This window comes from Lissotriton vulgaris, chromosome 1_1 (genome assembly GCF_964263255.1).
Source record: "Lissotriton vulgaris chromosome 1_1, aLisVul1.2, whole genome shotgun sequence".
Classification (NCBI taxonomy): domain Eukaryota; kingdom Metazoa; phylum Chordata; class Amphibia; order Caudata; family Salamandridae; genus Lissotriton; species Lissotriton vulgaris.
This window is the reverse complement of record NC_141685.1, coordinates 1,803,974,598-1,804,001,491: the sequence shown is the minus strand read 5'-3', so window position 1 is coordinate 1,804,001,491 and position 26,894 is coordinate 1,803,974,598.

The following is a 26,894-nucleotide window of genomic DNA, read 5'->3' as shown; positions in this document are numbered from 1 at the left end:
TCCAATCTGCCTCCGCCAACAAAATATCATAGGAAGAAGTTAGATTTGCCCAAAAAATCCCTTTAACCAGACGTTGTATGTCACCTTCAATTAGAAAAACTATATCAAATAATCTGTCAGGGGGAGCCACTTGAGTGTCTGCCATTCCAACTGTCGCATCCAGAAATGGACGAAGTGCTTGTCGCACTATGGTATCCTCCGTCGCGCTGTTGAGCAGAGTCTCCGCCCATGTTAGATTCTGGAGCTAGGTTCTCACCATCTGTGGCAAATCTCGCTGTTAAGGCTGCAACTTTCTTTTTCTGAAACTGAGGGTGCTGACAAGGAAAGTCATCTTGTTTTCCCTTGCCGTCAGACTGACAAGACTGATCACGTACTAGTGGTGTACCCCAACCTCTGCCATGATCCTGGCATTCACCTCCACCAGCTTGTGAGTCTGATGTTTCCTATAAAGAATGAGGAGAACGCTGTGAGGAACCTGTCAGGAGACCTAATTCTCGCGCAGTTGCGCAAATCATAAGTGTGCTGAAAAGACTCAGGTGCCGGTGAGCAGCACATGACTCTTGTTTATGCTGTTGCTTTCCCTGTTTCTTAGTTTTCCAATTCTTTTTAGAAAAGAATAGACGTTCGTCTTTATCAGACTGAGTTTGCGTTTGTTGTGGTATATTAGCAAAAGGCTTAACACCCAAACAATTGCGGCCAATGGTTTTATAAGCCCGTGCAATATTTTTGGGCAATTCGCTCGGCTTCTCACCCTCTGGGGCGAGAGCCAAAGCATTAGCTACTTGAAAGTTCAATGCATCTCCCTTCACGTTCAGCAACCACGTCGAACACTTCCACCAACCTCATCCCCAATTCAACTGCCGCTTCAGGGCCGTGCTCATCCTGAACATGCTTAATCACAGAGGGTAGTACGGTCATTGAGGGAATGCCATAACACTTCACATATACTGCTGCGAACACCCTACCCCAATAGTTACAATCGGGTAACTCGGTAATCAAGTCTTTCTGCAAACTAATAGTAAAAATCCTATGTTTCTCTAAAGGAATGGTATTCAGAAATACCGCCTCCAGCTGGTCAAATTTTCTCAGCAAGCCAAGAAGATAAATCATTCTTATTCTGCTTGCCTATAACTGAATTAACCATGACAGGACTAATAGTCACTCCGCCAGATCCAGCTGGTTGCGCAGCAACTCCAGGTGTTCCCATCTGGAGGCTGCGTGAGACGTATTGTACAACAGCTCTATGCACCCGAACCAAGGAGGTGTGCAACACGCGGAGCTCCGCGACTGGAACCGTTTGAAAACGTGGATCTGGTGTGTACCCAGCCAGAACTGGCCAAGTGACCCCATCAATAGATAAAGAGCCTAAATGGACCAAAGACACTGGGTGGTGGAGGGCACCATTAAACCGAATGTGGTGTTGCCATGCTGTTAGCGGAACTTCAAGAGTCCTATATGGCTGATATACATGAGAAGGTACCTTGGGAATGTACACATGGAACAAATGATCTGTTCCATCCACTGCCAGAAAGGTGACCCAAGATTAAAACACCTCAAAGTGGTAAACTGGATCAGTTTCAACCACAAACATAAGGTCGACACCCCCGTCTTGCACTCTATAATTGGTCAAATGATGATGGAGCGCAGCGCAGCTAAGTGCCGTAATATAAACATCAGCCATAAAGAGATACAAAATAATAACAACCTAATGTGTGGCAGCGCAATAAAGGGTTAACAATATAAGAAAAAACCCTTTTTATAATATCAAGCTTAAAAACAACCTATAAAAACATCAATATTGATAGGTTACACCATCACAGCTGTTTCCGAACACAGAAGAGAGGGTATTTTTTTTTTCTTCTTTTATCCTCATTCGCCAACTCGCCACCCAATTCTACTAACGATACCACCACTGGGCTTTTCATCACATATGCTGGTAAGAGGAAAGAGGCTTAAGCCACACCGGACGCTGAGACTGACTTACAAAGTAACCAAACATCCCAGCCAATTGCCTCCGCTGGTGTGACCACCTCATCCTCTATTTGTTGTCCTGGGATAACACATATTTGATTACCACCGAGATAGGCGGGGGCTTAATCATCGGATGTAATTAGTTGTTTGCCTTATACCACAGCCTGTGACATTTACCCTTACCCAAAACACAAAAGGAAAGGTACCCAAAACACATGTTTTTTCTTGGTGTGATCTAACATGCCCATTTTGGCTGTATACCTCATAGCCAATATCCAATCTATTACTTTGGGGTAGAGCGGAGAGACCCACAATTTGCACAACTCTCTTCGAGCCAATAACATTGCATAAAAAATACGTTTTGCATTATCATTCATGCTTTTTTTTTTTTTTGGTGACTTGACTAAGACATATTTCTTTAGGATAAAGAAAGAGGTTTCGGCCACTCTTAAGGGATGGATGAATTTACCTTTGTCTCTATTTGGCCGGACTAATTTAGTTAAGATGGTGATCCTGCCAAAGGTTACTTTTTTGTTTGAGGCTATCCCGCTTGGATTTAGAAAGGAATGGTTGGCTAAATTACAGAGTGAGATAGCTTCATTTATTTGGGGATCAGGGGGGTCACAGCTTGCATGGAAGAAATTGAGGAGGAGGCTGTGCAAGGGAGGTTTGGCGGCCCCGGACTTACAAATATATGCGTGGGCCTTTTCCTTAAAAAATTGCAGGATGTTACTGGGTACTCCGACTATGTCACCGATCGGAAGTTTATTTGGTGTGATGTTAAAAAACTGTAGATATGAAAATCTTGTTTTTTTGTACAACTTTGCAGACCCCAAGTTTTTTAAGAAGGTTAGGCTTAAGGTCCTCCGAGATCTGGCGGAGATGTGGTACAGGATAAGGAGATTACTGAAGATACCGTATTTTAGCTACATGGCTCCAGTATGGGACTCTCCAGGATCTCCGCCTTGGACGATGGATGCTTTAGCTCTCCTGCTCAAGAGGGCAGGCCTAGTACAGAGATGGAAAGATTTGTTTCAGGAGGGCAAGTTGGTGACATGGGGTCAATGTCAGCAGTTATGGGGGCATTTTTTTCAATGTATAAATATTTACAGATTCAGAGCTGGGCAAGTGAGCCAGAAATCTTAATTGGGGCACAAAATGACGTTGAGTTAAAACTTGGAACGGAGGGGGTCTTCAAGAAGGAGGTGGCCATCTGGTATTGGATGATATTGGACATGGAGGATGGCCCTTTCGAGCTCCCGGAGGTCTTATGGAAAGAATGCTTGCCGAGGATCGCAACGGAGAATCAATGGCAAGTAACAATGACTATGCTTTATAGAATTGTTAAACCCGCAAATTTAAGGCAAAATGCTTTGTTCAGAATCCACAGGGCGTATTGGACTCCTCGTCGACTGGCGAAATTTAAAGCTGGCGGAGCAGTGGAATGTCCAAAATGGAAGGACGTGAGTAATTGTCTATTTCAAGCTCTGAATCTGCGAATTGAGGTAAGCCCCAAAATAGTAATAACAGAGAGATATGATTTAGAGGTAAAAAGCAGAAGAGAGGGTATTGTGCACAAGCACAAGCACTACTCAAGTGTCTCGCAAATAAGTACCAGACCAAACGTTAGGTGCGCCATGTTGCAGGGATTCTGCACACATACAGAACTATGCACAGGAAACCAGGACCTCAGTGTATAGTGGTGTACCAAAAACCCACCTCAGTACCCGGAACACCAATCTGACTAGCTATAGCGTCTCATTCGTTCTCCGTACAACAGCAAAACTACCAATGTTTAGACATCCTAGAACATGTCACTCCCTCCCTCTCAGGAATCGCGGGAACAAGAATACTCTTTTGCTCTCTCACTCATACTTGTCCACAACGTGAGTAATCAGAGACAGAGTATAGTTTAAAATGTTTATTTTAACTAACGTGCTCTATAATGCAGTACACAAGCCAATACTAGCAGCAAAATGCATAAACTCAATTCCATAGAATACAAATGGGGATATAATGTTAGAAAGATAGTAGGAAAAGGACTACTCTGCCTTACCACCCTCCCTGTGCTAGGAGCTAGTTGATTATAATTATAGAAGACCTCTGGGCTTTGTCATGGGGGACTCCATACCTCCGAATCTAGATGCAAAGGTTTACATCTCCGGACAAGCACAGCTCTTCTCCTCTGGAAACGTTTTCTCTAAGTGTCCTAACATGCATGCAATGCAATATCAATCAATCAATTAAAAAAAGCTGTACTCAATTTAGAGATAAATCATAAACCACAGAAAATAATATACATATCCAGTTAATTTACATAACATGTTAAGAACACAGAGTCCATTAGATAAATACATCACATCAACATGATTAAAAAGCCAGAATTCCAGATCTACCCAATTATTTTACATGTAATAAAACATACCTTTAAATTAAGGCAGCAAACATTTTAACATTTCATTACATAGGCTCTTAATAAATATGTAAGGAACGTTATAGGCCTATGACAGTTTCACATAGAGTTCCTGAACCTAATGACAGTTTTTAAAAAATAAGGCAACAGGCTCCATAAACATTTCAGTATCCAGGATTTGTAGCTTCAAAATGGCTATACGACATTGTCTCAAACCTAGCGTTTTTAAGATAGGAACTATAAACCTTTTCCTAGGGATAGAATAACATTTACAAAATAGGACAGTGTGTATGGTAGATTTACTAGATGTATCATCACATGGGCATGGCCCCAAGTTTCCCGACCAATCATTGGCAGATGGGTGACCAATGAGTCTGAAAAAAGTCCCTAGACGAAAGCAATTCAAAAGCATTTGTTCAAAGCTAACCAGAACTTGCACCAGATATGGCTGAATGCCCGAACATGATAACATCAATTGATTATTCATGACAGTTACTTTTTTACTTTCTTTAGACCATCTCTTGTCTTGTAATTGGACCAGACAATCTACTTTCAGTGCCTTTCTTCAGATACAGGCCATACTTCCGGTATCCTCAAAATATTCAGGATGGCCGATTTCACTAACCAGAAGTTTAATATAGCGAAGCGAGAGAATGGAAGAAACCTATCCAATTTCAAACAATCCTTAATAATGTCTCGATTGAAACTGGTTTTGTTAAACACCCACACCCTATGCCATAGCAATATTGAGCTAATTCTAATCACATCCAAAATAAATGGAATACCTAACTCTGAGTGGAAAATGAAAGTAGCAGTTGAGCTTGGAACAGCCAGCAAATACCTTCTAAATGTATTCTCAGTTAGCTGTAGTAGTTGCACATCCACAAACCCCCATATACCTGCTCCATATAGGGCTATCGATAAACACTTTGACTTGTAAATTTGTAATAGTTCAGGGACTGGTCTGCAACCGTAATTTTCTACCAAAATTAATCACAGCCTAAACAGCAGCAGACTATGACCCCGTACTATCAAAGTGAATCCCTAAATGCAAAAATTTGGTAGTGCATTCAATTTTGTTATTATTCATAAAAATCTCACAGTACTTAGTGGTCTTCTTGCCACATTTCATTACATATGTTTTACTGGTGCAATGCAATATTACAAGCACTTTATTTTCAGTAGTGCAGCTGTGCTCTTGTATTGTATCTATGTTTGTGGCGCTGACCAAAGCAGATTAATAATGGATGTTGTTTTTTGACCTTGAACATTATGTGCAGACGAAGACCACAGAGTACAGCAAGAAACGTGAAAAGGCAAACAGTTCTCATGTGAAAAAGCACAAGCAGAGTATTCTCGAAAACAAAGGCATATAGTAACTTGTGCAAAAGCGGCAACATGGCCGCCAAGCTTATACTAACTTATGCTAATTTAGCAATATCCACAGTTAAACCCATATCCTCCCTACAAAAAGTGATTGTTGCGTTCTTGATGCTCTGCTCCATAAAAAATTTATAAAAAATAAAAAATAAAAAATGTGCTCTTGCGGTATAATCTTCCCTCCCCCCAAATTACTCCTAATTCTCCGAGCAGGAGTAATCACATAACTATTGGTAATTCCATGTCAAAGAGTAACGCCAAATTTCTGAAATTACTTCGAATACTCTGACGTAATTGAAATTATGCCCGCAACTACTTTTAGTATCCAACATTTTATACTGTGAACCTTCCTTCTTTCCATCTTTTTTCTTTCTTTCATTCTTCATTATATCTTCACTGCTTTCCTTCCCTCTTTCTTTGCTTTTTCTTTCTTTTGACCTTTTTCTTTCCTTCCTTTTCTTTATTGCCTTCTTTTCTCATTCCTTTCTTCCTTCTTTCTTTCCTTCTTTTTGCCTTCTTATCCTTTTTAGCATTCCTTCTTTATTTCTCCCTTTCTTTTCTTCAATTTGTAATTTTTTCTTTCCTTTTTCCCTTCTTTTTTCTTTTTTGTAAAAACCATGACAAAACAAGAATTGCCAAAAGGTTGGTGGCCAACAAAAGTCCCTATTGGCTTTGTGTATGAAATTGGGTTACTAGTTAAGGGGGTGAATCCCTACTTAAGCAGGAACCACAACCGTTGTCAGGGCAAAGTCACAGCAACCTTAAATTAACCTGTGCTCAGCCCTCGGTTAGCTTGGCATAGAGCAGTCTCACTTAACTCACAGGCAATGTTTAAAGTATTGGTGCAACACTTCATACAATAACCCTGAGAAAACTCACCATAAATTATCCCACACTATTTTGGAATAATAGAGTAATGTATCCTAAATAAAACAAGACCAAAATGACAAACATCCAATAAGTAGAACCGGAACTATGCAGGTTTAAAGGTTTCAGTGAAAATAGTGGCAAAAAGCACAAAGTGCCAACTGTGGATATCTGGTTGAACCGGACCGGGACAAAGTTACAAGTTCAGGCCAACCGTGATGGAGTGTGGGTCAGCCACAGGGAGCCAAGTAGGCCTGCTGAACAAGAACACCTTAAATATTGGTTTGCAAAGCATTGCAAAGTTCTGCACCAAGTATGTGTTGCGCAGCCGGGGTGATGCGTTGGTTCCGAGGTGAGGCAGAGCAGCATTGTGAGGTCCTCCGTTATTGTCGAAAGATCCCTTTAACTGGGGCTTGCGGTGCAAACTTTGACATCGAAGATGCTTCACGCAGTTGAGGCAATGTGTCGGTTCTGAGGAGCTATGAGGCTGTGAGGCAAGAACCTGCTTCAGCATTGAGACTGCCATCAACAAGAGATGCGAGGGCCTGCATTGGGATAGCTTTGCACCTATAGCAGTTATGATGCGACTACAAGGTAGATGCGGACTCCTTCGCATTGAAAAAATCTTTGCAGCAGAGAAGATGCATTGATTCTGCTGGTGATGCACAATGCCAAAGTTGTCATGATTCTGCTATACATGATCAGCACAATTGTTAATTTCTTAAAAACCTTCATGTACGGTAAAAGTACTGCAGTAACGACTTTGCATATCCCCATTAAAACCCACCTCAGTCCCATGCATACTGCACACCATATGTTGGCTGATTGGTTTATTTGTTTTGTATTAAGAATTCTGTGTCATAACTGTCTTAAGAAAACGCCATGTAACTCATGTAGCATAAGGTTTTAGTGTAATGGTCTGCTCAAAAGAGACGCTATTGTAATCTGAACATATTTTGTAAAACATCTGTTAACAATGGTTAGAAAACTATGCGAAGCAGAAGCGTCTGCTTACAATCTTGTTTTATGCTCGTTTCAAGTCTATTTCATGTTTAGACTGCTTAGGTCAATGCGCACGACGTCCGCGTCTACTTGGGTGAGGCCAGGCTATAAATAGCCACACCCGAGTTCTAGAAGACGCTTAGCCTTCCACCGTTGTTCAAGAGAAGACTCCGCTTACCTGATCTGTAGCGCGGCTCCCGCTCGGCAAAATGCAGCGTCGGTATTTTAGCAGAGTGCATCGGAGGCAAGTCCAGGACACCTTCTCGCCGATTCCTGAAAGAAAAAAAAACGTAGTGAAAGATTTCTTTACTTGTTGTAATTAAAAAAGAAAGGCGCCCAACGCAAGACAGCAACATCTGACGTAAAGCAAATTCCGGAACGGTTTATTTTGTAGCAAGAAGAATTGCTGAAGATTAAGTTTGTATCTAAGAAACCTAAGATGAAACTTTTACACAAACTTGATAAAAAATCAGAAGTAATTTAATATTTGCATTATTATGATACAAAAGATATGTTAACTGAGTATGTGATGGACAAGTCGTTATTGGGGAAAAACACAAGTAAGTGATTATTGAGTACTAGAGGCAAACGCCAGAGCAAACTAATTGTATGTAGTGTAAAGGAATAAAGTAACTTATTCTTGTTAATTTGGATTACTACACCGAACAAGACAGTAAATATCTCATCAAAAACAACAGCTCTCCAACCAACACTTCTCAACCACGACTGGACGCCATCACAAGACTCCAAGGACACTACGCTGCTATTCTTAAGATCGCAGGTAGGACACATTTTAGAAAAAGAATAACAACGTTTACTGTAGAAAGTCGTAGATAGTGTATAATTTGAAGATTTAGTAAAGGTGTTAATGGTAACTTGCTGCCTCGCAGGTCGACAACAAGAAGACGTCAGCATCCTGAATCCGGCCCTCCTCCCTAAAACTTTATCCCATAGCTCTAGTGGATTGTTGAATGCACAGGTTATAAGGTAGGGTACAGGGAAGTTGGCTCATAGCATCTCTGCGAAACTTCAATCAAGTACTCTACAGGTAAGAGTGCTTGTTGATACCTTGACAAAAGTGTACTCATGAGGTGATGTCCAAAGATCAATATTTATACCTGGTACCTTCCCTCTGGAATGCAGGAGAAGCTTCTAGAGGTTTCCTTCACTTTAAAGTCCCCAGGCATTCTGCCTTTCTTGTCCTGCCTCTGGAAAGACTAACTGCAGGGGGTATGCAGCCCTTTATTTGGAGGTAGAACACATACTATTCAAGTGTAGGTAGGGCTGTCCCCAACTCCGCCCTCCCATCTTGCCAGTGATGGCTCATCCAGGCACAGGTAAGCATTCTATTGTGTGCGACTCTCTAGGAGGAATACATTAAGCCCAACTGTCAGCTCCACCCAGTCAGGTGACCAAGGAAAAGGCTATAGGCAATAAATGGCAAAGACAGGAAAAAGGTCAACTTTCCAAAAGTGGAATTTTCAAAATGTGATTTAAAATCCGACTTTATCATAATAGAGGATCTTTTATTACAATTCCAAAGACACCAAATATGAACTGGGTACCTGTTCCCAGTTGGAAATTATAGCTTATTCGATGGAATAATGCAACTCCAATGTTACCCCATAGGAGAGGTAAGCTTTGCAATAGTGACACACAAATTTAAGAGTTTTTCACTACTAGGGCATGCAAAACTTAAAAGTACGCACTGTACCCTACCCTCAGGGCTGTCACGGGCCCACCCTAGTCGTAACGTATTAAAAAGGAAGGTTTGGGCGAGGCAAAAGGTTTATTGTACCAAGTCAAAATGGCAATTTTGAAACTGCACACACAGGCCTGAGACATGTTTGAAGAGGCTACTTAAGTGGGTACTTATACGTAAATTAAATATGCCAATTGGGGATAAGCCAATGTTAGCATGTTTTGCGGAGAAGGCACATGCACTGGAGCATCGGTCAGTAGTGGTAAAGTGCAGAGAGTCCTTCGCCCAGCAAAAATGAAGGAGGAAGGAAAAAGTTCTGGGGGTGACCCTGCAGAGAAGGCTAGGTCCAACACTTTGCTGATGCTTGTTTAGGAAGTGGAGCCTAGTGTGGGGCACAGATTGCATAGGAAAAGAAAATGCTAATTATCTTTTGCATTTTTACCAACTTAAATTGAGATAAAGAATTCTTTTTGGCAGCAGTGATTGTGGGTTCTGCAGAGCATTCCAGCAACCTTTACTGAGAAAGCAGAGTTGCACATAAAACAGGATCAGCGTTGTCAGCACTGAGGGGTGAATGCACCATGGCTTTCAACACATTCTGTTCAGAGTCAATGCAGGACAAATTCCCCAGTTCCACCTTTTCTGGTCAATGGGGTTAATCTGCAGGACTGTGGGAAGAAGTGGATTGCATTGATCTTCAAAATTGAGACGCAGGTACAAGTTTGTTGTGAGTGCATATAGGTGAGGAGTAGCCAAATAATCATCTGTTTTAATGGTTATGATTATATTTCTGCCTCAGAGTAAATAAAAGGGAGAGAAAGAGAGACTTGTTTGTGAACCAATGATAAGAATTATTGGGACATTTTCTATTGGATCTAAGTTGAAACCAAAGGTATGGATTATTTGTAAGAGAGACGAGGAGTGCATATTACATATTGGTGCTGTGCTGAGATCTTTGTAACTTTTGGTGCAAGCATGATGGAGGGTGAGAAAACATCCAGGTAGGAGCATTGTGGAGGCAGTCCTTCAGAAGAAGAGTTGGAGAGTGGTAGAAGAAGATCCAGGCATTCTATTCCCATCAGGTTTCATGGTCAGGTACATAGTTCTGAAAGCCAGCAGACTGGCGATGAGGTTGCAGTCAAAGCTTTGGCAGCAGAAAGGGACAGAAGGGGAGAGAAGGATAAGCATAACAGTAAAAGAGATTCCTAATCTTACTGTTCCTTCGCTCTTGATTATTCTGTTACCTACCAAAAAAGGAAACTAGGTGAGAAGAAAGGAGGTTGAAGAAATACAAGGAATCTGGGTTTCTCTATGCAGAAGCTGAAATGGAGGATTCTTCTAATTTCAAGGCAGGCTCTGCCAGTGCTAGGCACGATTAGCTCCCTAATTCATAGAGAAAGAGATGGGTTGGATCACATGTCAATACCCTAATTCATTCTAAAAAGCTATGAGCTAGAGGGAGCAGACTCAGTTCTCCCTCATTCAGTAAAAGTGGATTCCATGTTTGTCTCATTAGTGGGAAAAACGACTATAAATTTGTAAGACTGTACTCTATTGGATATGGTAATGGTAGGCAAGAAAATGAAATCATCTTTGAAAAAGGCATGCATGCGCAGGTTGCAACTTAAAGTTTGATGGCTGGCCCCTATGCTTCTTACTCAGCACAATTTCTGGTTAAAGACTTCGATACATTGCCAATACCAATGCAGGAGGCAGTGGACTGGTCATAGCTATTGGCCAATATGGAGCAGTGCGGAAGACCTATCTCAGATAAATGTGCTGAGACCTTTGTCTATGGCAGTTTATGGTACAATACTGTGTCGCAGTTAAAGACTGCTGTTTTTGAGAAGTCAGCTTTACTAAAAATTATTTTTCTGGTCAATAGTTGCTTGGGTTCAACTAGATGCCAATGGTCAATATGGGGTAGTGAAAGCAGAGAAACCTGAACTCGAGATGTTGGGGCAGATATACAATTATTTCACACAATGCAGCAAGTCAACTTGCTGTGCTGAGTTGCCTGAAAGGGAGAAGGCTGAAATGGAAGATATGAAGCATTTCTGGTCTCTCACAGTGCCCTGGTGCACTGTGTGCTGCTACGCCCCAATGCACACCATAGTTGAAGGGTGTCTGCATTACAAGCACAATTGTTTTTGTGCAGGTAGAAACACCTTCCTGCATAAAAGAATCCTTAGATGCATATTCCTCTTTCTATGTGTGCTGCAGATTGCATCACACATGGAAAAGATCTTTTTTCTCATTATGCTCCACCCATGTAATGCCTAAGAGAAGCAAAGTAAATCAAGGCAGCACTATGCACTTTACTTTGCATTTTAACCTCGCAAATTGGCTCTGCAAGGCTTAGTAAATATCAGTTAAGAGTTTGCATTGCCTTGCAACATCTTTTTTCATGCAAGGATAACATAAGTCCTTAGTAAATCTGGCGCTTTGTGTCAGTTTGGGATGTAAATATCTCAGATAATCCATAGCAGAATATCTATCATTCAGCATGATTATCATATCATCACTGCTGAGTAGCCTATTACGCTAGCTCCTACCCCAAACTCCGGAATTATTGACTACGATAAAGGATGACAGGAGTAAACTGATTGGTCATAACAGATAAGGGTATACTCCCCAAGGACAACTGACAACAGCGGGGCAGTGAAGGCTCAGAACGAAGAACCATCAGACTCCCAAAGCCTCCTTATCTATACATCCGCAAGATGAGGATAAAAAAAAAAATGATTATCATATCAACTTCTCATCCAGTGTTCTAGACTCACAGTTCACACTTACTCCTGTTCCTAAATGCATGAAAAAAGCAAAGATCCCGTGAGATGGTATAAAATATCTGGAGCCAGATTTAGGGGCATATTTACTAATAGATCACACAATGCAGCACAGCAAAGCAAGTTGCTTTGTTGGTTTATGAGGATGGGAGAAAGTTGAACACCTCCATATTTACCATGATATAGTGCTGTTCAGCTCCTTATATGCACAGGCAGAGTTGTAGCTGCCTAGTGCTAATGCAGGCAATTGATACCTTCCTGCACAAAAAAACAGTCCTTATGGGCATTGCTCTGTTTCTTTGCGTGCTGAAGAATGCAGGACACATGAAAAGTGGAAGTAACGAGGATGAAATAAAATATTGCATCTTGTTACATCTCTCTCAAGTAGGCACACCATTTTGGTGCAAACCTAGGTTTACAAATGTTTGGATATCTGGGTTTGTGTCAATATACATGGATGCAGGGGAATGCCCATTCTCCTCCCATGTAACAGCATCCCAATGCAAAGTAACACAATGCAGTGCTATGCGCTGCATTACTTTGTATTTGCTAAACCATGCAAAGCCATACAAATCAACTTTGAGTGACTTAGTGAATGTTAAAATGGTACTCAAGCCCAATGTAAAACCGGGGTCTTAGTGTTTGGAAAAGGTCTGATATGGCACCAATAAAGGACTTGTAGTTCAATGCAGCCAGATTTTGGTCTAACAAGAATGCAGTGGTTGCAGTGGGGAACAGAATCTTGTAAAATCTTAGGCATTTCTTTGCTTTGACAGAAAAAGACTTTCCAAAGCCAAAACTTTGGCTTCAGGTTCTGGGAGACATGCCACCACTACTAATGATTGTTCTCAGGATAAGGTTCCATCTGAGGATCTTTTTACTCCATCTCATAGCATTTTATATTCTGGTCTATATAGTTTAAGGGTCCCAGATCTGTATGACTCACTTTGTCAGTTCACAGTTTCTGTGGTGGTTCCATCCAAAGCATCTGAGGTCAGGCACTACTCTTTCCATGTGACTACTTAATTTCATTACACCAGTGATTAGTGTTGGGACACCACACAGAGTTTTCTCTTCAACCAGAATATTATTCTTTTTGCCATGCCCTCCACTTTTTGCTGAATTTGTTTTGGTTGGCCTTAGAACTCTACTAACAAGTACTAAAGTGCTTGTGCTCTATCCCTAAACCCTGGTGACATTTGTTTATACACAATTGGCATACTTAATTTACTTGTAAGTCCCTAGTAAAATGGCACTATATGTGCACAGGGCCCAGAAATTAAATGCTACTAGTAGGCCTGCTGCATAGTGTGTGCAATTCACTTAAGTAGTACTTTAAACATGTCTCAGGCCTGCCATTGCAGAGTCTGTGAGTGCAGTTTTAAACTGTAATTTCGAACTGACAAAATAAACCTTTTGCCAGGTCACGACCTTCCTTTTAAATACATATAAGTCACCCCAGGGTAGGCCCTGAACAGCCCAGAAGGCAGTGTGGAATGTATTTAAAAGTAGAACATGTACTTTTAAGTTTTACATGTAGTGAAAAACTCTTGCATTTGTTTTTCACTTCTGCAAGGCCCATCTTTCTAATAAGATAACATTAGAATTTCCCTATTACATTTTATAAGTACAATTTTCAAATGGGAAGAGATAGCCAGTACAGGTTTTGTGTCTCTGAAATCACAATTTAAAATCCTAACTTACGGTGAAGTCAGATTTTAAATTGCAATTCTGAAAGCACCACTTTTAGAAAGTTGGCATTTTTCTTGCTTTAGTCATTGGTGCATGCAGCCTGTCTCTGGTCACTTGACTGGTGTTATTTACAGCTGGGCTTTATATATTCCCCCTAGACAGCCACACAAAATGGGAGCTCAGTTGTGACTGGTAGAGCCATCACTGGCAGGCTGGGAGTCTGTATCCTGTCTTCATACAAAGAACCTAACAACACTGAAGGTCACGCCCATCAGAGTGGGGAGATGTCCAGGGAGGCTCAGACAGATCCCAGAGTAAGGGGAGAGAAAAGGGTTCACATGCACTTTCAGAGAAACAGGAGGAGATTCTTGTGGGCACCCAGTGTGCTCCATTTTCAACCCCACTGCTTTAATTCTTCTTAGCTAGGTCAGAAGCAAGGGAACACTGTCTGCTTAAGAAACCACCCACTTGTTGGACATCTACATGGGTAGCCAATCCCGCCTTAGGGTTAAGTAGCTCTACGGAATATGCTCTGTCCGGTCAATGCTCTGAGGGACACTGGGGCTAGCCAAGTCATGGTAGTAGAAAGATTAGTTTTTCCAGAGCAGTCTTCCGGTCAGGTGTGTAGGATGACCAAGGCCAATGGGCATGACTTTCTATGCCCTATGGCCCTGGTTTTCCTGGAGTGATGTTGGGAAGTGACCTGGAGAAGGGTCATAGTTAGTCCCCAGATGCCCTTACACGGCATTCTGGGAAATGAGTTGGCCCTGCCATCAGGAAAACTTAGAGGGGCAGCCGCCCAGGATGCCCTGACAGTTCCATTTTCTAGAGGCCCCACTCCCAAGCTGAGGGTACAGGAGTCCAGATGGAGGGGCAGGGTGAGGGAGGACTCAGCCCTGTCCCTGCTCAGCTTTAGGGGTACAACCCCTGCTCTGACTGCCAGTCTCAGGATACCATCATATAACTGGTGGGAGGTAGAGTGGAAATAGGGTGCAAAACACCAGGGACTACTACCCCCCCTAGGAGAAACCTCAAACATCTGAGAACACTGGTTGGCCTGGGGCCTTCCTCTTCACATTGACAGCTGTCAGTGGCTTCTGTTGGTTACTGTTTTTATGGGCAGAGTTTTTCTTCGGTTGGAGACAGAAGTCTGATCCAAGAGTTGGAGTGGGCCGGAAATCTCTTTATTGGGGAGCGTGGCTTAGCCGGCTGCAAGATGGCCGCACCTTCAGTGGGCTCTGACGGCCAAGCCTTCAATCCTTCATTATCCTGCAGAACTTGTATACATTGCTGGCTGAAACCCTACCATTGCTGTTTACCTTCAGTTGGGGCATCCTTTGAGCTGCCTTTCGTGACCCCGTGACTCGGTTGCACTTGGTTGTGGCAGATCTGGAGCCCCAGGCCCTGGTTCCTGTTCTCTCATCTGGGCCTGGACTACGCTGCCTGTTTGGTCCCACCTGAAGGCCGGAGATCCTACTCTTCGCTGCGGGCTCGGGAGTGCACCTGCCGTACGGTCCAGCCCGGTCTACTCTTTTGAGAGCGCCCCGCGTGCTATTTAGCCTCTGCACTATTGGGCTGGGTGAAGCTGGCTGTGCATTCCCCACGCCTCCCCGCTACGCCATCTTGTCTACTCCAGCCTCCTACTCTCCTTCAGATCTAACTTGAATCCTGGGCAATCTGGTGGCGGCCTGTCTCCCTGGCCGAGCCCCCGGATCCTCCTGCTGCTGCTGAGGCCTCTCAAGCTGTGCGGCTCCGGACTGCTCTCATTGCTGCAGATACTCCCTGCACTGCCGGCTTTGTTACTCCGCGACCGCTGCCTCAACTGACTGCACAGGCCCTTCCCGCTCATCTGGAGTTATTCCTTGCCAGGGCCCTTTGTTTTCCTGTGAGCCTGGGATTATTGCGGTGCCTTCTTTTTGACTGCACCCTCAGACTTCTGTCCCCGCGGCATGATCTTTGCACCAGCATAGTCATCGTGCTTAGTCTCTCCAGCCAGACCCCCATCTGCCCTATGTAGGGGGGGGGGGTGACTGGGGCATGTCTGGGGGATTGTGGGCCACCCTCAAGGCCCGGATCAGTGGTCTCCACCGCTGCAGATGCGGCCCAGGCCTTGCCATGTTGTTCATTGGCCTTGTGAAGGGGTGTCATTCGCCTCCTTTGTCTCTCCATTGCCTCTGCCTTCCCTGACTGCGCTCTACACCTGTACACCCCGAGCAGCATGTGGGACTCTGCCGCTGATCTCATCTTCCAGCTTTCTCTCCTGCAGTGGCGATTCCCTGACCACTCTGCCATTGTGCTGGACGCTATACACCTTCCACGCGCTGGTTGCCCCCCTCTACGCTACATGCTTCTGGCAGCCGCCATGGGTAAGGCTGACACTAAACAGCCCGACTTACTTTCGAACAACAGAGACAGACGCACCAGGAGGGCGCCACTGTTGACGGAGGTGACCAACCTGCCTCCGAGGAAATGGCTGCTGCACGTGAAGACGACCTCTAAGCCATTATGTTGGAGGTCAAGTCTGCGGTGTCCGGGATCGCCACTCAGCTTGAACAGTTGTCCTCCTGCCTGGATGCAGCCAAGTCCAGGGTAGACTTGCATGATAGTCGTCTACTTCACGTCGAGTCAAGAGTATCTGATGTGGAGGATTCCACCACCCAAGATTGCCCAAAATTGCTCCAAATGGACAAAATCCTCAAACTTATTCGCTCCAAGAACAAAGATTTTGAGGCCCGCTCTTGTAGGAGTAACCTCTACATTACTAGGTTGCCGGCGCCCACCAACATATCTAGGATGGAAGACTATGTGGAGCAGCTGATGCGGGAACTATTTGGAGACGTGCTCTCCCAGGTCTTGATCGTGGAGAGGGTGCACCGCTCCCTTGGCCCTCAGCCTGCCCCTGGACTACCTGCCCGCCCGATTATTGCAAAAATTCTAAATTTCCGAGACCAGGACGCGTCCTTCGTGCTGCTAGGGGGAAGGGTGAGATTTGACATCAAGGAAACACTCTGTCTTTCTACCCTGACTATACCCTGGCTGTGCAGGCTGCCCGCCCCGAATTCCTGCCCCAAAACACATTTTGCAAAGACACAAAGTGTCCTACTCTTTGGCCTATCCAGCCAAGCTGCAGGTCAGGCAAGGATCCAAAACCCTGGAATTCCTGGACCCAAAGGGAGCCCTCGCCTTCGCCAAGCAGCTGGACTGCTCCCATCACACTACTCCAGCCAGCTGTCAGGACCCAGTCGTTGCTAACATGAGTGATAATGAATGAAATGTATCCTTTAATTGCCCTTTGCTTTGTATCTTCATGTATAGGGTTTTACAGCACTATGTTGGACTTGTTCTTATGTTTGCCGCCAACTGACCAATTGTTTGTTGTTTACCACTGCATTTACAGTCTGGGCATACTGGCTGTCTTTTTGAAATATTACGTTGATTTTCTTTTAGTCTGCCAATAGTTTGGGCTTGGCCACCCTGCTTCTTCGGGCAGGAGTGTATGCTGGCAGCTGCCATTGGACGATTCCCACCTTTGTCATTGACTTTTCCCTTCCCAGTTTTGGTTCCCTATGGAGGTTGTGGGTGGCTGCTCAACCTGTCTGGAGGGTTGGTGTGGGTGGTGGAAGAAGGGCTTTGGGTTGTTGTGTCCTCATTTGAGGCGCTTTTGTGGTTTATTGTATTTCTTTTGTTTTCACACTGCAAGATTCAGGCTTCCACATTTCATTTAGTGTGGTGGGTTTGTCAGAGTGGGGGTGTTAGGATATCTGGGTTGCCTTGGTTGTTTTCGAGGCATTACTGTTTCTATGTTCTCATTGCTTGTATTTATTCAGTATGCATCACAGCACTGCCATGCTAGATCACTGCACTGCACTTGTACAATGCACCTCGCCCTCCCTTAGGCGGATGCTCTCTGGTCCGGTACCACCTGCGTCCCCTTTCCTGCCTTTTTGTGTTTTACCCCGTTGCTTTACCATCCATGCTTGCAGGCACTTGTTGGCTCCACTTCATGCTCCATCTGACTGGCCCGTCCTCTTTCTCTCCAGGCATGCTTTTCCCGTTATACCCACCAGCTTCAGGCCATGGACCGTACTCGCTGCCCTGCGCCCCATACCTCCTTGCTTGCTCACAGTATGACTGACACCGTTTGCTGGACTTGGAATATCTGCGGTCTTAACGACTTAGCGTGGTGTCACATGTGACCCGAGGCCCGTGAGGGAACATGCATCACCGGTGCCCGTGGCTGCTGGTCCCGTATTGATCTTTGGATCACTTCCCCTGATGTCCCCACCTGGCTAACTTCCGCTAAAAATATGGTGCACACTTTTTCTGATTATGCGCCAGTCCAGCTTTGTCTTCGTCTTCGTCACTTTCTACAGCGGGCCTTCACCTGGCGGCTCCCACCAAATGCTCTCCGCGATTCCTTCTTCTGTGACGAGATCTAAAACGCGATCTCTAACTATTTTTACTTGAATGTCAGGTTTTAAGGTGTGATTTGCTGTGAGCATCTCTAAACAATCTGGCATCCTTCAGTCTATACGTACCACTCTAGATAAACTAGAAGCGGAAATCAATGTTCTGGACTCCGCTCATGCATTCCACCCCAGCTCTGAGACTCTCACTCGTCTGCAAGAAAAAACATTCAGAGTTCGCTGAGGAGGCCAATAGGGAACTCTCCTTCCTTGGTACGGAGGCCCGGGCTCGCTGCTTTTGGTGAGGGCGATCGACCTGGCAGGACCCTGGTCAACCTCCTTCGTCCTCCCTGTGTCGCATCATATGTCGCGGTGCTTAGGGACGGTGGCCCTGCTAGAACCACCTCCTCTGAGAAAATTAAGACGCACTATATGGATTATTACACGCAACTCTACACTCCGGGCTCCACCCCTTCTTGCGAGGACATTTTGACACCCTCGCACTTGTTTAGCTTGAAGACTATCATCCTAAATTTCTAGATGAGCCCTTCTCGAAAGAAGAAATCCTTGCTGCCATTAACAGTTTACCCAGTGACAAGGCCCCTGGCTTGGACGGCCTACCTGCTTCCTTATATAAGACTTTTGCTCCATTTCTGGTGCCGTATCTAGCCGCCATGAACAATGACTCCTTTGCAAATGGTCTCCTTCCGCCATCGTTTCATGAGACAATGATAACTCTTCTTCTTAAGCCGGACAAACCTTCTGACTGCCACGACTCATTCCGCCCCCTTACTCTAATTAATACGGACAATACCATTTTCGCAAAGTTGATAGTTTCCTGTCTTCTCCTCCTCATGCCCCTCATCAACCTTCCTGACCAGTCCAGTTTCATTCCTGGCCGTGCGGCATCCCATAACCTCCAAACCATATTCTCCGTCCTTCATCAGATTAACCCTAGCCTTCCCGCTGTGGCTGCCCTTCTCGATGCCACCAAGGCTTTCGACACATTAGAGTGGCCCTTCTTATTCTATCTTCTACAGCTCCTTGGCTTCAGCAACATCTTTATTTGAAAGATTTTACTCCTCTACACTCGCTCTTCTGCCCACCTTTGGATCAATGGACAAATTTCAGATCCCATCCCGATTGAACGTGGTACCCGGCATTGGTGCCCGCTCTCCCCTATGCTCTGCGCTATCGCGATGGAGCCTCTCGCTGCCAGACTCCGGCAACATAACATTCAGAAGGGCATCGGCTTTTTGGCCTGTGCCCTCTTGATATCCATGTATGCAGATGATATCACATTGTACGTCTGCCACGCTCAAGAAAACCGCAGTCCCCTTCTCAGTGTTGTTCCCTCCCACTGATGCCACCAAGCCTTTCACACTGGACTTTCCTTTCGTGTGGGCCCCACCCGCTATCTAGGTATTTGTTGAGCAGGGACCTGGACGACCTTTGGAGGGCCAATTTTGGACGTGCAGTGGACTGGCTTGAGTCCAAGATACCTAATTGGAACCGGCTCTCCCTGTCACTGGCTGGTCGTATAACCATTGCCAAGATGGTGGTCCTCCCGAAATTTCTTTACCTTTTTTTTAATATCCCCATACTACCTACTGCACATTTTTTTTGTAGGGTCCGCTCCCTGATCATATCTCTTGTCTGGGCTGACAAGCAACCCAGGATTGCATAAGATATCCTTACTCTCCCCATGTCGGCTGGCGGTATGGGTGCCCCCAACTTCAAACTGTATGCCTTAAGTGCCCAGGCCAGCTTTTTGCATTTCTGGATTCACCCCATCCCTTTCCAGCCCCACGTCGCAGTTGAGGCTGACCTAGTTGCTCCTTGGCTGCTGAACACCACCCTGTTTACCCCGGCCAGTCACCCATTGGCTGAGGTGGACATGGTTGAGACCTTGCGCTGGGACTGGTTGGGTCTGCTTCGTCTTTCTAACGCTCTGGTGTTATGGCCAATACTGTGCTGATACTGTGCCGATTGTGCGTCACCCTGCATTCCCTTCACCATCTGGCATGTCCAAACATGCCGCCCGCTTGGGGCTGCAGACACTGGCAGATCTCTACCCCGGTAATTCCTTCTATTCTCTTCCTATGGACACATTGCTCTTTTATTAGCTGCAGGCTATCTGCAGGGAGATGCAACCCACGTTTTCCCAACCTCCACCTTCAATGCCCACTCTTGACTTCATATATTCCTCCCCCACCCCCCGGAAGCTGGTGACCATATTATACGCCCTTACGCTGTCGACTTCCTCTGTCTCCATCGATCGTGCCAGTGTGGAATGGGGCGAGGATCTTGACATGGACATTTCCCAAGCCGACTGGCTCTATTGCTGTAACCAGATGAAGAAACTCTCTCCTAACTATTGCCTCCATCTTATACACTTCAAATACTTGCACACGCTATACCGCACCCCCGTTCAATTACACAAATTGAGACTCATCCCTAACGATTGGTGCCTGGGTTGCTCTGCCCCTGCTGCAGATTTTGCTCATCTTGCTTGGTTGTGCCCAAAGGTGTCAGATTTCTGGCGGGAGGTCTGTGCCACCCTTTCCGAGATCCCCTCCGCACCAGTCTAGCCCGTCTCACCATTATGCCTGCTGGGCTTTGTCAAGTTTTGCCCGGATGCCACTCGCCGATTGGTTGCAATGCTGCTCGTCCTCGCACGGCTCACGTTGTCCATGTGCTGGGGGCACAGGCTAGCTCCTAAATTCGCCCACTGGCTTGAAGATGCATCGAGATGTCACACCCTCCTGTCTCAGTTCTGGGACCTTATGCCCTCTAGATCTTCCCCACGCGGCATATGGGGCCCCCTAGTAAGGTAACCTCAAACCTGTTCACGTCCGAGCCAGACTGCCTCTCCCGCGCTCCACACTGGCACTCCGCCTGCAGCGGCCGCCAGTCAGTAACCCCTTCCTTTCCTGTCCCCATCCCTCCCCGGCCTGATCTGCTCTTCCCTCTTCAGTGCTGTCACCACATTATACAGCTATGTATGGTTCAATGGTGCAACGCCGTGTTGTACAAGATAATGCCTTTGTCTGACAGTTTTTCCCTTTTTTATTTGCTGTGCTCCGTAAATGGCCTATTGTGTACGATACTCTGATTTGATGCAATAATGTATTTTGGTAATGCTGAATTTGTCAATAAAGGTTTTTGAAAAAATCAGAAAGAAAAAAAAAAGAGAACTCCTTATTGGTCATAATGGTACTGTCTGCCAACTGGGATGCATCTGTGAGCAAATTAAAATTAGGTGCTGTACAGATGGGGTCTGGATATGAGGAGAAGGGTTCCCCATGGGGCAGGTCAGAAGCTCAGGAGAGTATAGACTGAGGGATTTAACTGAATTCAGAGAGGCATAGAACTGACAATTGCCTCTTCATACGGGCCTTCATCCATGTTCTATTGCCTAGGCAGGCAGGGAAGCCCATTAAGGTATTGGTTAGTCTACCCTGACATTTGACTGGAGAGGGGTAATTTTTGACCTGGCCCTTTCTGCAGGTTCATTCTCTTTCCCTTTTTCCTCGCTATTTGCTGAATTTGTTTTTGTTAGAAATAGGACTCTATACACTTTAACACTGCTAACCAGTGGTAAAGAGCTTGTGCTTTTTCTCTAAACCATGTTAACATCAGTTTATACCCAATTGGAATACTTAATGTAATTGTATGTCCCTAGTAAAGCACACTAGACATTCCCTAGGATTGTAAATTAAATGCCAATAGTGTGCCTCAGCATAGGATGTGCCATCTACTTATGTAGCACTTTCAACATGTCTCAAGTCTACCATTGCAGAACATGTGTATGCAGTATTAAATTGCCATTTTGACCTGTCAAAATAAACCTCTTGTCAGGCCCAACCCTTCCTTTTTAATATATATGAGTCACCCCTAAGGTAGGCCCTAAACAGCCCAGAGGGCAGAGTGAAATGTATATAAAAAGTAATGCATGTTCTTCCAAGTTTTACATTTCCTGGTTGTGAAAAACTCTAAAATGTGTTTTTGACTACTGCAAGACTCAACTATCCCATGGGATAACACTGGAGTTGCCATATACCATTTTCAAATGGAAAGAGATACCCAGTTCATATTTGTTGTCTCTGGAATCACGATTAAAAATCCTGACTTATGAAGTCGAATTTTAAATTGCAATTCTGAAAATGCCACTTTTAGAAAGTTGAAAAAAGCGATTCTAAGACGCAAGTCTTCAGACAGAGTGCGCACTACCTAATATACTCAAAGTGAGTGTATCGACACAGTGTTACGCATAATTTTTTGGTATCAAGTAATAATAAAGTTGACGATTATCCAATATACAAAGAATCTTTTAATATTCAGCAGAAAAAAAGATGATAATCGCAGCATTCAACTTCTTATCTTCAGCCTGCTTTATTCAAGGATGAAAGCTTCAACAAACTCTCTTGTTGATTCGTAAATCAAATAATGCATTCTAACGTGGATAGCCATCACTCCAAATGCATTTTGGGTGTACAATCACCCTTCGTCAGGGGAAATCGACAGATAAGCATATTTACAATAAAGCGACATCATTGACTGATAATTAAACAGTGTGACATAAATTTGCGAAAACATCCGGAATGGTTACAGTGGTTACCACTCCTAAAACAAGTGGCTGGTTGTGTGAAAATGATTCCACGATTGATCTAGAGTGGCCACATCATGTGTATATACCAGAAGTATAGCACAAGAGGGAGTAGCATCAAGTGTAATAGAACAAGTGTAGTTCTGTGGTCCCGAATTGGGTTCGACAGTTCCGAAACCCGATTGATAAAGATCGTCGGAAATGGACGATTTTGGTGTCAACAGACCGCAAATGGCGAGTGTAACGTGTCTGAGTGTTTTCGTATGAATCGATATAGGAGAACACTTTGCATTTGAGGATTTAGTTTGAACCCTCGGGTTCCGTTTTGTGTGTGGCGGCCATCTTGTATGGTTGCCCTAACATAGGCCCTATGATTGTGGCCGAAAAAGTCCTTGACATGTACGCCTTAGTTGACTTCTGGTTGACCTGGCCGAACTGACTCCTCGCCTGGGGCGAATCCCGCTGTGCCAGTTCCTTGTTCAGCAGCTGCACTGATAAAGATCAAAGAGCAGGACGTGCCCTGACTTTATGGCACACCGTTCCCACTCCCCTATCTCCTTTCCATCTGTTGCTGCCTTTCCTTTACGACATGTTCATCGATCTGGGTTGAAGGTTTTATGGTGGGTTTGTCCGGCCTGATCGAACAGGAAACTTAGCACATGTGTGAGCGTTTTGGTGGGCTGGACAACGGAAAGTGGGATTAACTTTGACTGTCGTGATTCGTTACTTTTTGAAATGCTACTTGTTCATTGGTTAGTTTGTATGCACCGAATGTAAATTGTGATGTTGCCAGAGGCGTAATTTTCGGCATAAAAGACCGAGTTTTGTTCATTGAGTTGGTGCAGTCCCTGTCGAACTACCCGTGTGTACTTCGTAGACCTCTGTCCCAGGTTGCAACCAATAAACTTTGGTCTTTGACGTCATCAAGAAGTATCCTGTGTCTCTGTTTGCCAAGACAGGGGAATCCGGGGTCTTTGGGTGTTGCCCTGACACCGCTGGGTTATCGTGATCGTATCGGTTCCACGAAAACCCAGTACCTCAATTGGCGCCCAACGTGGCGCGACTTCAGCGGTACCGGTCCAAGCCAGAGGTTCGTGAGGAGCTTCGTGAGAAAATTCCAGAGGTTGGCCAGCCACTTCAGCGACCCCTGTATGTCGACGTGGTTCCGAAGGTCTTTGCTGCGAGGTTTCCCGCGTCCCGACGGCTACGAAGGACTGCTGCCCTGACTGTCGCCCTGTTTTGGAGCCTTAGACGATTGTAGAGCGAGACGATTGACGGGTCTTCTGGTGACTCCATCGACAACTCAGTTAAGTATAAAGGGAGCGTCTCCTAGTTCTTAGTTTGTTTTGTATCCTTTATTGGATAGCTTTGATTTGGTACCTGCAGGCCCCAAAGCCAAGGGATTCGTGTATTCATGAGCTTTTCGATTTGTAGATTACCCTTGTTGTTTGAAGCTAGACTAGTGAGCAAGATGCCTTGTTTTAGCAGTCTTAGGAATTTGTTTAGTTGTGGTATGTTGAGGGATTCCCGGTTAGAGGATTCGTGTCCGGTTCCTCCGATCGGAACTCCTAAATACGAGTTGTATGTGAAACATGGAGTAGGTCCTATTAGCTATAATGAGATTTGGGTAAAATATACGAAGAATGACGGTGTCCTACAGTGGCCCCATTATGGTAGTTTCGAGACAGAAGTTTTAGATAACCTTGAAGTGAGGTTGTTCAAGAAGAAAGCCCGGCCGGCAATGTTTGACTCTTTCCGTATATGGCGCAAGGAAGCCAGACAGAAAGAAATTAAGTTAGCAAAGAAGAATAGAAAGGGTATGTCAATGGTGCAAGCTGCCATTGCATACAGAGATGACGTAGAAGAGAAAGACAGTGAGCAGATGCTTAAAGTGAGGAAGTTAGCGGTAGACAGATGCTACCCAGTCTTGCCGGTTAAAGAGCAGAAAGACGAAAAGGATCTTGTGAAAGACCCTTTGATGTCGCATTTGCTAAATTCACCACCACCTTATGTGCAGAATGCTACGGCACCACCACCACCTGTTGTAGCCGCACAAGCACCTATTGCTTTGCCTCCTGTTATTCCTCCACAGCCAGCTTCCTCGTTGGTTGTTGTTCCTTATGCGCAGCCTTCTCAAGGGTTGCCAACTTTGCCTTTTTCTGCTACTACTGCCTCTATGTATGTTCCGACTATGGATCCTACTACCACTACTGTTTTGTCTCCTCTTGTCCTTCCGACTGTTCCTTCTCCTAGACAGCGGATGACCGCTGCCTTTTCTAATTTTCTGACTCCTATTTTGGGACAAATGGGTATGTCTCCTGTGAGTGAGCGTAGACAATCGCGTAGCCAATTGCCCGATACAGATGAAAGAGTGGTCCTTGACCATATGGCACGTAGATGGGTGACGTATAAGTCCCAGCATGATCTAGAAGGTATTATGGATGTTTTCCGACAATGGGAAGCACCAAAGCAGCGTTATGTTTTTGAGCTTATGTGTGCGTTCCTCCATGAACAACGGATGGACGGATTGGGTAAAGTTCCTATAGAATTGTCTCGATTGCGTTCGGAATTTGCCAAAGGAACGATTGTGAGTTCACTCGATGTTGAGAAAGCGGTATCGACGTTACTGTTGCTCCGTAGCGATGTCCCTACTGAACGACTGTTTGAGCCAGATTCGTCAGTTAGGAGACATGCGCGTCAATATCCGATGCGAGAGGTTCCTCCGGTATGGAGACCTGCTCATCCTAATGCTGCTCCACCTGTTTTAGCGCACTTTCAGCGAGTGTGGGTCCATGTACCATGGAAGCGTGCAGAAGTTCTAGCGCTTAAGCAGACCTTACCAGATCCGCGGAAGAATCCGGCAGGATATTATAAAGAACTTGCGCAAACTGTGAATTTGTGCATCATGAATTTGGCGGATATAAATATGCTGTTTGGGAATGTTGTCCCACAGTCCATATGGAATGCATACAGATCATGATAATGAATTGGGCGATTCGTGGGTGAATCTTGTTGCAGCAAACGATAGACAAGTTGGAGGTGCCAAGCCTGAAGATGTTATTGCTGAACTTCCTGGTAGGATTATCACTTTCATGAAGACTTTAATGCCTGAGGTCCGTGTTAATTGGGACAAATTGTCAGCTTGTAAGCAGAAGAAAGATGAGTCTGTTTCGGACTTTTTCTCGCGTTTCGAGGAAACTTTTGTTGATCATAGTGGTCAGGATATGGTTACTGAAGGTGGCCAGAGATTGTTTGTTGATAAATTCGTGCACAATCTTCTTCCTGAGTTGTTTACTAAGTTGAAGGATTCTGAGAGTGCTTGGCCTGTTTCTACGTTGGCGCAAATTCTTGCTACAGCTCAATACTACGAGAATAGGCGTAAGGATGAATTAGAGAGAGCGGATAAGAAGACTAAGGAATTGAAGACTAAAGTTCTTCTACAACAAGCTTATACACCCCGTGTTAATAATCAGCAAGACTATCAGTTGCCTCAACAGTATTCGAGGAACTCGCAAAAAGACGAGACTCCTCAACAACAGCGTATTCAGTATGGGCCTAATCAGTGTGCATATTGCAGAGAAGAGGGCCATTATAAGAACAGTTGTCCGGTTTTGTTGCAACGTGCTAATAGTGCTCCTGGTGTTAGAGGTAGAGGTGCTCAACAAGCGCCTAGAGGTAGAGGTCGCGGACAGAACGCGCGCCCTTTGCCTCTGCAGAATTCAATGAACAGTTTTGATCAACAGCAGAATTCTTCTGGTAGGTCTACACAGAACTACGTAGATGATTACTATGCTGAAGGTGATGAGGAGCAAGGTAATGATTGTTAGGACAGCCATGGACAAAGAGAGGGAGTTGTTTCAGTTCCGGTAGATCTGAGTGGACCTTACGTGGAAGTGATTGCATCAGGTGTGTCAGAGCCTTTTCTGCTAGACACTGGTGCTACGAAGAGTTCTATTATGCATTCTAAACTCCCTGGCGCACCTTTGTCTGGCTTTAATAATGTTTCTATAGGTTTTTCTGGCGCCCCCGTTATGAATCTGATTTCTGTTCCATTATCTCTTTC